Raw genomic sequence first — 12,535 nt, 5'->3', positions numbered from 1 at the left:
AGACAGCGAGAATGAAACTCTTGCTCTCACTGTTGATCTTTAGTTCATAAACTCCAATATCTTCAGTTGTGGTGTTTGTGATGGTCAGAGATCCAGTTTGTTTGTCCAGCTTCAGTCTGTCTCTGAATCTCCCATCAAGAACATCATCATATACAGTGATTCTGTCGGCCCGTTTATTGATTTCAGCTATTAAAGTGTTTTCATCTCCAAACCTCCACTGAATCACATCATCATCCTTCATTTCAGTAAGATCAGAGTTTAGAGAGACTGAATCTCCCTCCATCACTGACACCAGGACTGAATCACCACACACACACACACACACACACACACACACACACACACACACACAGGGTTCATCACAGATTAAGACAGTCACTCGATGGTTCATAAAAGTAAATAGTTTGAAATTTAAACTTGAAATGAATATCATCATTAAACAACAGAAGCAAAATGGAGTTTGGATTAATAATTGTATATTTGTGCTGATTAAAATACAAAACAAGTGAAACAAATATTTAACTCACCAAAGACAAAGAGCCTGAAAAACTTGGTCTCACTGTTGATCAGTAGTTTATAATATCCATCATGTTCAGTTGTGGTGTTTGTGATGGTCAGAGATCCAGTTTGATTGTCCAGCTTCAGTCTGTCTCTGAATCTCCCATCAAGAACATCATCATATACAGTGATTCTGTCGGCCCGTTTATTGATTTCTGCTATTAAAGTGTTTTTATCTCCAAACCTCCACCGAATCACACCATCATCCTTCATTTCAGTAAGACCAGAGTTTAGAGAGACTGAAGCTCCCTCAATCACTGACACTGGCTCCAGGACTGAATAACCAAACACACACACAGAGAGAAAGAGAGAACAAACAGAAACAGGGTTCATCACAGATTAAGACTGTTACGTGATAACTAAAGAAAACTAGGTGAGGACTCAATTGCAAAAGATTAGTGATTTATTTAATAAAAGAAAGATAAAGTAAAACAAAAACCCACAAGGGGGAAAAACATAATATAAAACAAAACAACAACTTAAAAACCATACTGGAGGGTCACAGAAAAACAGGAGACGTATACAAAACAACAATCCGACACAGACTACAAACACAAAGGAACTTATAAAAGGGACAAATCAGGCAGGTGATAAGGGAACAACAGGTGGGGCAAATGAAACCAATAATGAGATAACAAGGAGGGTTGGGATCGAGACAGAGACAGGAACACAAAACACCACATGTGCTACACGAGATAGGACAGGCATGTGACAAAGACGGTCACTAGATGGTTCATAAAAGTAAATAGTTTCAAATTGAAATTTGAAAAGAATATCATCAGTAAACACCAAAAGCAAAATGGAGTTTGAATTAATAATTGTATCTTTGTGCTGATTAAAATATAAAACAAGTGAAACAAATATTTAACTCACCAATGACAAAGAGAATGAAACTCTTGATCTCACTGTTGGTCAGTAGTTTATAAATTCCACCATGTTCAGTTCTGGTGTTTGTGATGGTCAGAGATCCAGTTTGATCGTCCAGCTTCAGTCTGTCTCTGAATCTCCCATCAAGAACATCATCATATACAGTGATTCTGTCGGCCCGTTTATTGATTTCAGATATTAAAGTGTTTTCTTCAAACCACCACTGAATCACATCATCATCCTTTATTTCAGTAAGAGGAGAGTTTAGAGAGACTGAATCTCCCTCCATCACAAACTCCACATCATCAGCAATCACACCTGAAGAAAAGAGTTTTTCACAGATTAAAGCTTTAAAATCACTTGATGTTGGTTTGATGAAGCTTCACTAAAATACTTTTAATCATTTGAAAAATATTTATATATGGAATGTTTTAATGTTTAACGTCACACTAAACCTAATGCTGTTGAGTATCTGAGCTTCATATTTATATTCTTTTATTTAATTAATCCATAATAACCGAGTTTAGAGCTGAATTTGAACTTGATCTGACAGTAAAATCACGGTTTAATTATTTATATGAGAATAACAGTGAATGTGTTGATACTCTCAAACTAATTTAACCAGTAATTTATCACATTGTACCAGAACAGAAACAACTAAAACCATAAAAAAACACATTTAAAACTCACCATCCAGACGCCACAAACACAAACAGAGCAAAACTAATTTGAGGAACATTTTCTTCATCGGTTCACTGAAAAGCCCACGATAGTAACTCTTAATGTCTGAAACACTCAGATTGATCTGAAACACGACTGAACTGATGCTGTGTGTGTTTGTGATCCTCCCTATAAAGACTGAACCTTCGTCACAGTTTATTCTCAAAACCATTTCCTGTAAAACAGGAAGTCATGAAAGAGTGAAATATTAGATTAGATGTTTGTATCTAATGGTGATGATCAGATGTCAATCTTTAAAATTCATCAATGATGTACAGTATGATAATGATAATGTTTGATTTCATAATTGGATTCATTTTATTTAACTGTAACAATGTTTTGTATGTAGCGAAAGTCAGATTACCGGTATTTGGTTAATTTAAACAGGAGAGTTAAAGAAGAAACGCTTCACCCACAAACTGATAGACTCACTGACCTCATTAATTTAATAAAAGACACTGATGTTGAAGCTGTTTGTCTACCAACAGGTCAAACCACATTAGATGTAGGTAAATCAGACCACAGCAGGTTTCACTTTGACTCACAAAACGAGCTGCTTGCGCTATACATTCAGTGTATGACTTTCATCATTTTTGCCATGTTGCTAAAATAGTCAAACAGTGCAAGTTAATAAGAACAGAAGCCTGCAAATCTGATTTATTCAGTTGAAACCAAATAAGACTTAAGATTTGCATGTAAGATTTGGTCTTGAAAAAGTATAAGAAATGCTTGAGTTTATAACTAAATCTCTGACTTTTGATTGTAGATTGCAGCAGCGAGATGCCGTTTTGGCTCAACCGCTGGAAGGGTTCAAGCTGTGGTTGAGGCCAGAGAACCAGAGGAAAACAGAAGTTCACTTTAACAACAAAGCGTCGACTAAAGCGAGCCTGGTAGGCATAGAGGCTGTTGTGATTCAAGAACATAATAGATAAATCATTCCCATAAACACTGTACAAAATTATAAATGCAACACTTTTGTTTTTGCCTCCATTTTTCATGAGCTGAACTCAAATCATTTTTCAATGTACACAAAAGGCCTATTTCTCTCAAATATTGTTCACAAATCTTTCTAAATCTGTGTTGGTGAGCACTTCTCCTTTACTGAGATAATCCATCCACCTCACAGGTGTGGCATATCAAGATGCTGATTAGACAGCATGATTATTGCACAGGTGTGCCTTAGGCTGGCCACAATATAAGGCCACTCTAAAATGTGCAGTTTTATCTCACAGCACAATGCCACAGATGTTGTAAATTTTGAGGGAAAGTGCAATTGGCATGCTGACTGCAAGAGCTGTCCACCAGAGCTGTTGCCCGTGAATTGAATGTTTATTTCTCTACCATAAGCCGTCTCCAAAGGCGTTTCAGAGAATTTGGCAGTACATCCAACCGGCCTCACAACCGCAGACCACGTGTAACCACACCAGCCCAGGACTTCCACATCCAGCATCTTCACCACCAAGATCATCTGAGACCAGCCACCCGGACAGCTGCTGCAACAATGGGTTTGCATAACCAAATAATTTCTGCACAAACTGTCAGAAACCGTCTCAGGGAAGCTCATCAGCATGCTCGTCGTCCTCATCGGGGTCTCGACCTGACTGCAGTTCGTCGTTGTAACTGACTTGAGTGGTCAAATGCTCACATTCAATGGAGTCTGGCTCTTTGGAGAGGTGTTCTCTTCACGGATGAATCCTGGTTTTCAATGTACAGGGCAGATGCCAGACATTGTGTATGGTGTTGTGTGGGTGAGCGGTTTGCTAATGTCAACACTGTGGATCGAGTGGCCCATGGTGGCGGTGGGGTTATGGTATGGGTAGGCGTATGTTATGGACAACGAACACAGGTGCTTTTTATTGATGGCATTTTGGATGCACAGAGATACCGTGATGAGATCCTAAGGCCCATTGTTGTGCCATTCATCCACGACCATCACCTCATGTTGCAGCATGATAATGCACGGCCCCATGTTGCAATTACTTGAATGGCCAGCATACTCACCAGACATGTCCCCCATTGAGCATGTTTAGGATGCTCTGTCTGGATCAGCGTATATGACAGCGTGTTTCAGGTCCTGTTCAAAATAGGCCTTTTGTGTACATAGAAAAAGTCTTAAGAGTTTGAGTTCAGCTCATGAAAAATGAGGGCAAAAACAAAAGTGTTTATAATTTTGTTCAGTGTATAAAGTTATGGCAAGGGCTGTAGAGGAGATAGGTGTTAATTTTTCTCAAAAAAAACAAACAAACATACAGACAGCCCTATCAGCTGGCAGTATTAAAGGTTAAAAATAACTCAAATTAAATATAATGCTTTTTTTTAATATACATATATCAAATCGATGCTATTGGTCAGTCCCCACGTGGTTCTGTTATTTTACAAATTATTAACTAATCTTAAGTGTTGAAAATAGCTTGAGCGCAAATCTCTTAACTCCATTGGACACTTCAATTGTCTGAGAATCCTCGTAACCCCACCTCTTCACTCCGCGGCATTTTGTCTCCTCAGGATTGAAAGTCGCAACGATTAAGAAATCCTCGTCGAGCAACACGTAAAGCAAGCCTTAACTCTGATTCTGTGTTAAACTATATCAGTTATTGATGTATTTAAAATGTCTACTTCTAGGCTTATTATAAGTGTGCATTAAAGTTTTAAAGGTGCACTAAGTAACTTTTTTACCTTAACCGAACAGCTTCGGAGTCATTGGAATAGTTATATGACTTGTTTCGGGTTGAATGGTGGTCGTCGCGCATCCCCCGAGCGCCTGTGAGCGGAAAAACCACCCTTGCAACTTTGGGCCGGCGGGTCGCGTCAGGAAGTATCGCGTGATATCAGGTCTCGCGATGTAACAAATTGCTTTACGGCACTGCACACAAAGCTAGGAAAGCTTTGTCTGAGGACGAAAGAAAGGAAACGGCAGACTGACCGAGCAAGGAGTCAGACTCGAGTAAATATCGTTCATGTTGATGGACTAGTAGACATCTTCAGATGTTATCTGTGCCTGTTCGATGTCCGACGCTTTGTAACGCATTCTGTCAGGAGGAGAAATAGGGATAGCTCACAGATGAAGTTATTACCGAGAGCCAGACAGACTCACGGAGGCGATTGGCATCTCACAACTTGCACTTTATTCCCCAGTCGAACTCGTGTAACTGTCTGTCACCCGTTCTACCATCCACATCTTTACTTGATAAACAAAAGTAGGATAAGAATGAGCATCAAACTGAAATAACCCGCATACGGGTGTTCGAGGTGCACATGATACAACACAGACTGCCGATGACAGTTCAACAGGGCGCGCGCAGCTCTTAAAGGGGCCATACCTTATTTCCACTCATTACAGCTTTCATCCTATTGAACAGGTACCGGTATAGAGGGCGGAAGGGTTCAGGCCGTGAGCAGTGGCGGATTTAGCAAATCGGGGGCCCAAGGCGAAGGTAGGCTATGGGCCCCTACCCATCCAAGTAAAAAAAACGTCCCCTTTAAACCCTGCATAGGCTACACTTCTTTACTCCTAAACAGAAACATGTTACAATGTTTACATGGTACAATTTCTGGTAAGCTATGTTTTTTTTTTTTGTTTTTTTTTTGATTGGCAAATTTCACTATTTCGATTCAATTCTTGTGATTTGATTCAATATTGACTCATTTGGATAAATATTAGGTAACGTTTCACAAGACAGGCGTTACTTTTTCTCAAGAAAAAAAAAAAAAAGCCCTATCATCTGGTATAATTTAAGGTTAAAATAAGTAATATAGTACACATATTTAGCCAAATACTCTCTATAGCTCTTTTTTTCTAGCCAATTAAATGGCTTTACCGAGGTAAATGTTATGTTACGATTGTTCTCCAGCTGTTTTACCTCTTTCCGCGGTTGAAAAACACTTATTGATCGATATTATGAATGAGGAATATACATTTCGGTAAGTTATACGGTATCTTTCAACATTGTTAATTCGTGTTTATTTACTATTAGGTAGAGATGATCAGTTCACGTGCCGCTATAGGAATCTGTCACGTCACATTAAAACGGCAAAACGGTATTTATTGTTTGAATTTCGTAATAGAATTGACAGAATCTGAGAGCTGAGATTTTTTTAAATATCATGATTCATAAACTGCTCAGTTTTGTCTGTCGATCTCCGTGTCCTCTTTGCTTCACGATTTTTCTGTGCGTTGGACGTTGTTGTTCCTGATCTGTATCCCCAACAGTAGCCGTAAAAAAGTTTGTCATCTTTGGCAGCGTTCCAAAATACTTATCAGCGTCTTTTCACTTTTTTTCTTTTATTTGAGCCGCTTGGGTAACTTCGAAACTTTAAATTTTCGCGTTTAGACTCGTCTTGCTCTGTTTGTGTATTTCCCAGTCCTCCTGTTACTGCGTGTTGTTTATCTTTCGCGCCGCGCACTTTTTCGGACTTTTTGCTTTCCTCCCGCTTCCTCCTTTTTTCAGCACCGCTTGGGTAGCTAGCTTCGCTTCATTTTTACTCTGTCTACTACTCTGTACACTCTGTCTGTCACTCTGTACACTCTGTCTGTCAATCACGTTCAGTTTTTTGGCACAGCCTTGTCACTTTCGCAGATGCGCATTGCGCAGTAAAAGTGAGATAATGGAATAGTCCAATGTAGTGAGGCGGGGGGGCCCCCTCCTGTCTGCGACACTAATGATGGATGCCATTTTTCGCAAATGGAGTTTTAGAAATATATAATAAATAAAAAAACAAAAACAAAAAAAAAACTTAAGCATAAGTTAATAGGGCATTTTGGGGGCCCCTAGGTAGCTCGGGGCCCAAGGCAATTGCCGACCTTTGCCTAATGGTAAAGTCCGCCCCTGGCCGTGAGTGCAGAGACGGCTCTGTGCGAGTGGTATTTACGACAGTAACGTTAAATACAAGTACTCCACAGCGACTCTAGGGGTTGCTGTTTGACAAAAACGGAAAGCTGCCTAGTGTGCCTTTAAAATGTATAGGCTAATACTTGAATTGAATTAAATGTTTTTTGATACCAGCATTAAATTATTGTTTTTATTATTATTTTACTGACTCGAAGTTGGCACTGTGCATGTAAAACACCCCAAGTAGCAAGGTTTTATTTATGGGAGAAAAAAGGTCTGTCTACTGGTGCCAAGTAAGCCTATCTTTGGATAACTCTGTTTGTTTTTTAGACAATAGCGAGTGAAAATGGTTAGGTTAGATACATTTGAGTAGGCCTGTTTTGTTAAAAATCGATAGCTGTAATGCTTCGGTGCAGAAGGAAGCCCGTGTGCCACAAAGTTAAGTTTGCGTGCAGATTAGGCTAATTTCCGCCTATTAGACAGCCTAGTTACCTCATTGTTTTTTGTTCTGCTTCACTTATAGCTCTTAAACCTTTAAAATGGAGTTTAGGAAGATGTATGTAACCACAGTCGTTCGCTTTGGTTAACTATTGAAGCCTTATCTCTTGTCAAAAGGCTCAACGCGACCGCAGACTTTGAACACTGCCGGCAGCAGCGACGTCTGTGTCCGTACCATTCTAATCAAAGACAGCGTAACCTTGTATCTCCCTGGACCCTGCTCCCAAGTCATAAATCTCGTATCTCCGATTAAACATGATTTTGGGGAAATGTTGTGTTAATGTCGGTAAACGACAGTATATGATAGCAATATAAGGTATAATACCAACTGTAACAATACAATGTTTAATAACTATATAGTCTGTCGGTCTCCTTGTCTTCTTTGCTTTGCGTTTTTTTTTTTTTTTTTTGTGCGTGAGAAAATGGATGTGTGGCCTGAGAGCGTGTAAAAAGTGTCAATCGCGTGATTCTCACGGTGAATGCGTGAGAGTTGGCAGCTCTAATTCACTCTTATTTTCCGCATAATGGATGCACACACAGATTCACTGGCTTCCTCCACTTTCCTCAGAGTCTGATCATGTGACTATAAGCGCACCAAACGCGATCACAGAGTGAGCTTCAAGAGATCTTTAACGGCATCTTTTAACTCTTTTACACGAACAAGTAAACATTTTTTTTAACACAACAATAAGTAATACAACAACACTATAGTTAAATATAATGATCACTGGAGCATATTAAACAATTTTCTTCATGTTAGAGTGAACATCATAAATCAAGAAAAACAGCACGTCCTCGAACTGCTTCACCAATAACAGTTTACTATGGAAGTTTTTTCCTAACATAATTAAAATGATTTATCATTTGAGCATCTGATTCATGATTTGAGCATTGACCTTTATATTTAATTATGACAGGTTTATACTGGGTTGATGATGAAAATTAAAAATAAAATCCGAATGAGGAAATTAAATATGGTTTGAGCATTTAATTTATCATTTCTGCAGCCATTTTTAGAGTTTGATTTATTATTTTATAATTTGACCATTTGATCAGTTGTTTTGATACTTTGCTTTATTATTTGATCCTTTTAACCATTTGAATTTTCATTTTAATTATGTTAGGAAAAAACTTCCATAGTTTACATTCACTGTACATTGTAATAGTGCAATCACTGCTCCATTTTTCAGTTATACGGTTCTGTATTATCTCTGTATTATAATACGGTTCTGTATTCCCTTGTGAAAAAAAAGTGCACTTAAGTGTACTTTTATAAAGTGTACTTATTACATAAATAATATACTTTAAATATATACACTTAAGTGTGAATTAAATGCCATCTTTTCGGCGCACTTAATGCACATTAAGTGTAATTAATTTCAAATATATCATATATTAAGTTGAAATAAAATGTAATAAGTTGCCATTAAGAGTGATTTTTTGGAACAACTTAATTGGTACTTTATTACAACTTTATATATACTTTCATAATTGCTTCTAGTGTTTTTAAAATATACTTAAAGTGCACTACAAAATGTATTAACACGCAATTAATGTGATTTAAAATATACTTTAATGTCAGTTAACAATACACTTAAGTGTGAATTAAATGCAATGTTTTCGACACACTGAATGCACATTAAGTGCAATTAATTTCAAATATATCACATATTAAGTTGAAATAAAATGTAATAAGTTGCCATTAAGAGTGATTTTTTGGAACAACTTAAAATTGGTACTTTAATACAACTTTATATCTACTTTCATAATTGCTTCTAATATCTTCAAAATATAGTTAAAGTGCACTACACAATATAATGACACGCAATTAATGTGATTTAAAATATACTTTAATGTCAGTTAACAATACACTTAAGTGTGAATTAAATGCAATGTTACAATCAACAAAACTAAATGTAAAACCCTCTAAATTTACTGACAAAATAATCTCTAAAAGAAGTACATAAAAACCTTTCTGTTGATGCACAATAAAACCCCAAGAAACACTATGCATAAACACAAACAGTTTTGGAAAGAGACCTTTGGGTAATGCTTTACAAAAATATATTAGTTACCTACTTCAGTTAACATGAACTAAGAATGAATAATACTTTAAGCATTTATTAGTCTAAGTAAGATAATATTAGTCTTGGTTAGATCATGTTGGCTAAAAAATAAACTAATATTAACAAATGAGACCTAATTAAAAGTTACCGAACCTTGTTGTTTAGCTCTTAAAGGGATGTTCAGCAGAAGAAAGAAATTCATACAGGTTTGAAACAACATGAGGGTGAGTATATGATGACAGAATTTTCATTTTAAAGTGGAGTATCCCTTTAAACCTTTACCAGCACCAACATTAAACAGGACCAAATGCTTACTCCAGCATTACAGTGAATCTAAGTTTGTCTAAAAAAAAAAAAAACACTAAAAAAAACAAAAAAAAACATTGAAGAACTCCAAAAGCACAAAAACCAAAATGATTTGTCACCCAATTTTTTAAGTTGTTGGAAAGTGCTGTTTATGTCAATGTCCCAGATGCTCTCCAGAGTATATGTAAATGGAAATGTTTCAAAGATTCAGGAAAGTCAGAAAAAATGCCTTTGAGAAAAAAAAACAAAAAAAACAGAAAATTTGTTTATAATACAGATCCAGTCCATTATTATATTTGGCTCAATTGAATGAAAGAGATAGATATACAGTTGCGCTTCAAAGTTGATATACACCTTGCAGTATCTGCAAAATGTTAACAATTTTATCAATAATAGGGATCACAAAAATGTGCGTTTTATCTTTATTTAGTACTACCCTGATGAAGCAGTTTATTCTGCAAGGTGTATGTAAACTTTTGACTGTTAACTGTTGATGAATGTGTGATGTGATTGATTACCTCAGTCACCAGGGCCACATCGTAGTAGAAAGCTGGGCAAGGTTCCTTTTATTTCCCACAAACAGCAGGATTCCACTGACTACGCCATCTTTACTGACACTGGGCTTAAAGTGATTAAAAATAGAGAACCTTTTTATTGCTACTTTACAGGGAATTAAGCATAACTTTATCAATTACACAAATATAGATATATGACCCATGCAAACCCAAGACCAATGCAAATTAAGAAAGGTATTCTTACATTTTAAGCTTGCCCCACATAGCTATCTTCATGAAGGATGTTCCTGTTCCTGTATTTACCACGGTTGACACAGCAATGCTGCAAGCCTTCTTCCTTTGGTTTGTTACCTATAAAATATATGATGATTATAGGGCAGGTGTAAATGCACAGGTGGGAATTTATTACTTGCACATGCAAAAGATTCAAAGCATTTAAAAGCTATAGGGATAGTTAGAGACTTGAAAGTAGTGTTTTAGCTTGATCAGGATGTGCTGTCATGATAAATCTTGTAAAATCACCTCATCAATACAGGTCTGTGATTCCACACCGCTTGCACTGTATCTCCAATAACAAATATGAACTGATCCTGCAAAATGAATGTTTAAATCCAGATAAACACAAAAATATTACATATTCCAAAACAAATAGTAATTGAACAACTCTTTAAATACAAAATGAAATTGAACACATTACAAGCATTTTTTATAGAGGTGGGTAATATATTAAATATTTATGGTGGTTATAAGATTGATTATTTGTATTAAATGTATATAAAAGTCTTCGAGTGTTACAATATTGGATCAGCATTCAGCAAATGTTTAGTAGCTTGTTTAAAATAATTTAAAAAGTCGGTTTAGTTTTAAAAAAAATCAGCAACCAAATTCCTCGAACACGACCACACACGCCTTCCTCACATTACAATGTAAGACATTATTAGAATGCAATCATATATAAATTATTGAAAACATGATTAATTCACCTCCCGAGTCTATTGAGTTTATAATATATGCGATTAAAATGCACTCAGCAACTGACATGTTACGGTGAAAAAATAATTAACTAAAGAAAGCATCAATATACTTACTTGACTGATTATTTGCAGCATAACGTCTCATCTGCAAACAAACATCCAAACGTGGTGCTCCTTTTGTTCTCTTGTTTGGCTAGCTTCAGTATCATCACGCATCGCAAACGGATCGCAAAACATAGCGCATTTTTCAAACTCTAGTGAAGTAGAGCGTCATAATGACGTAGTATTTCTCGCGCATGCGCATTAAACAAAATATTCATATATCATGCATGGTTAAATGTTATTTCAGCTTTTCTGTTTAAGTTGAAGTTGTTCTAACTCATTGTGTTGTTAAACTCTGTAAGTTTACAAAACTTTACTCATTAAAGGGCACCTATTATGCCCCTTTTTACAAGATGTAATATTGGTCTTGGGTGTCCCCAGAATGTATTTGTGAAGTTTCAGCACAAAATTCCCCACAGTTAATTTATTATAACCATTTGAAAATGTCATTTTTGGGGCCTGTTTTAAAAAGAGCTGTTTTTGGTCTATACCACCTTAAATGTAAATGAGCTGCATATCCCCGCCCTGCTGGACCCAGATGATGAAGAGAGTCCGGCACAGAATAAACACGAATGAGAATGGACTAAACGTCTCGGAAAGGTTATTTGATACATTTATGTACTTATAGAGTTTTAATCGCGTCCCCTTTGCAATTATGGATGTGCAACACACACACACACACACACACACACACACACACACACACACACACACACACACACAAACAAATTGTGATAACTTTCGCGCAATTTTTTAAAACTAACTTATACACACGCTTATGTGGCAAATATGAGAAGATGGCTAACGTTGCAGAACCAGAAAACAAATGCTGCAGGGAGATAGACGTTTATACTGTCTATGGAGATAGAGGTATTCATTTTACATTTTTTATTGCTGCAAAAAATAATGTACGTGACATAAAACTGTCTGACGTTGTTTGTTGAGACATCCTATGACGACGACAATAAATAGCTTTAGACGCATTTGTTATTGAACTGGCTGACATGACATCGATTGAAATGACTATTTGCTCAAAAATGATAAAATACACTTACTTCTGGAGGTGACGTTGGATCGCGAACAGTAGGCAACGATCCACA

General features: G+C 36.7%; 1 long non-coding RNA gene across 1 annotated transcript; it reads right to left on the bottom strand.

Moving 5' to 3' along the window:
• Positions 1-10,362: 10,362 nt before the first annotated feature.
• Positions 10,363-11,061, bottom strand: LOC311085279. Its single transcript, XR_014606773.1, has 3 exons — positions 10,882-11,061; positions 10,604-10,710; positions 10,363-10,466 (listed from the first exon to the last, which is right to left on the bottom strand). It is a non-coding gene; the product is annotated as an uncharacterized lncRNA (long non-coding RNA).
• Between the last annotated feature and the right edge of the window lie 1,474 nt (positions 11,062-12,535).

This window comes from Abramis brama (assembly GCF_963993115.1).
Source record: "Abramis brama genome assembly, chromosome: 6".
In the NCBI taxonomy this organism is placed as follows: domain Eukaryota; kingdom Metazoa; phylum Chordata; class Actinopteri; order Cypriniformes; family Leuciscidae; genus Abramis; species Abramis brama.
This window is presented reverse-complemented; position numbering and strand designations above follow the sequence as displayed.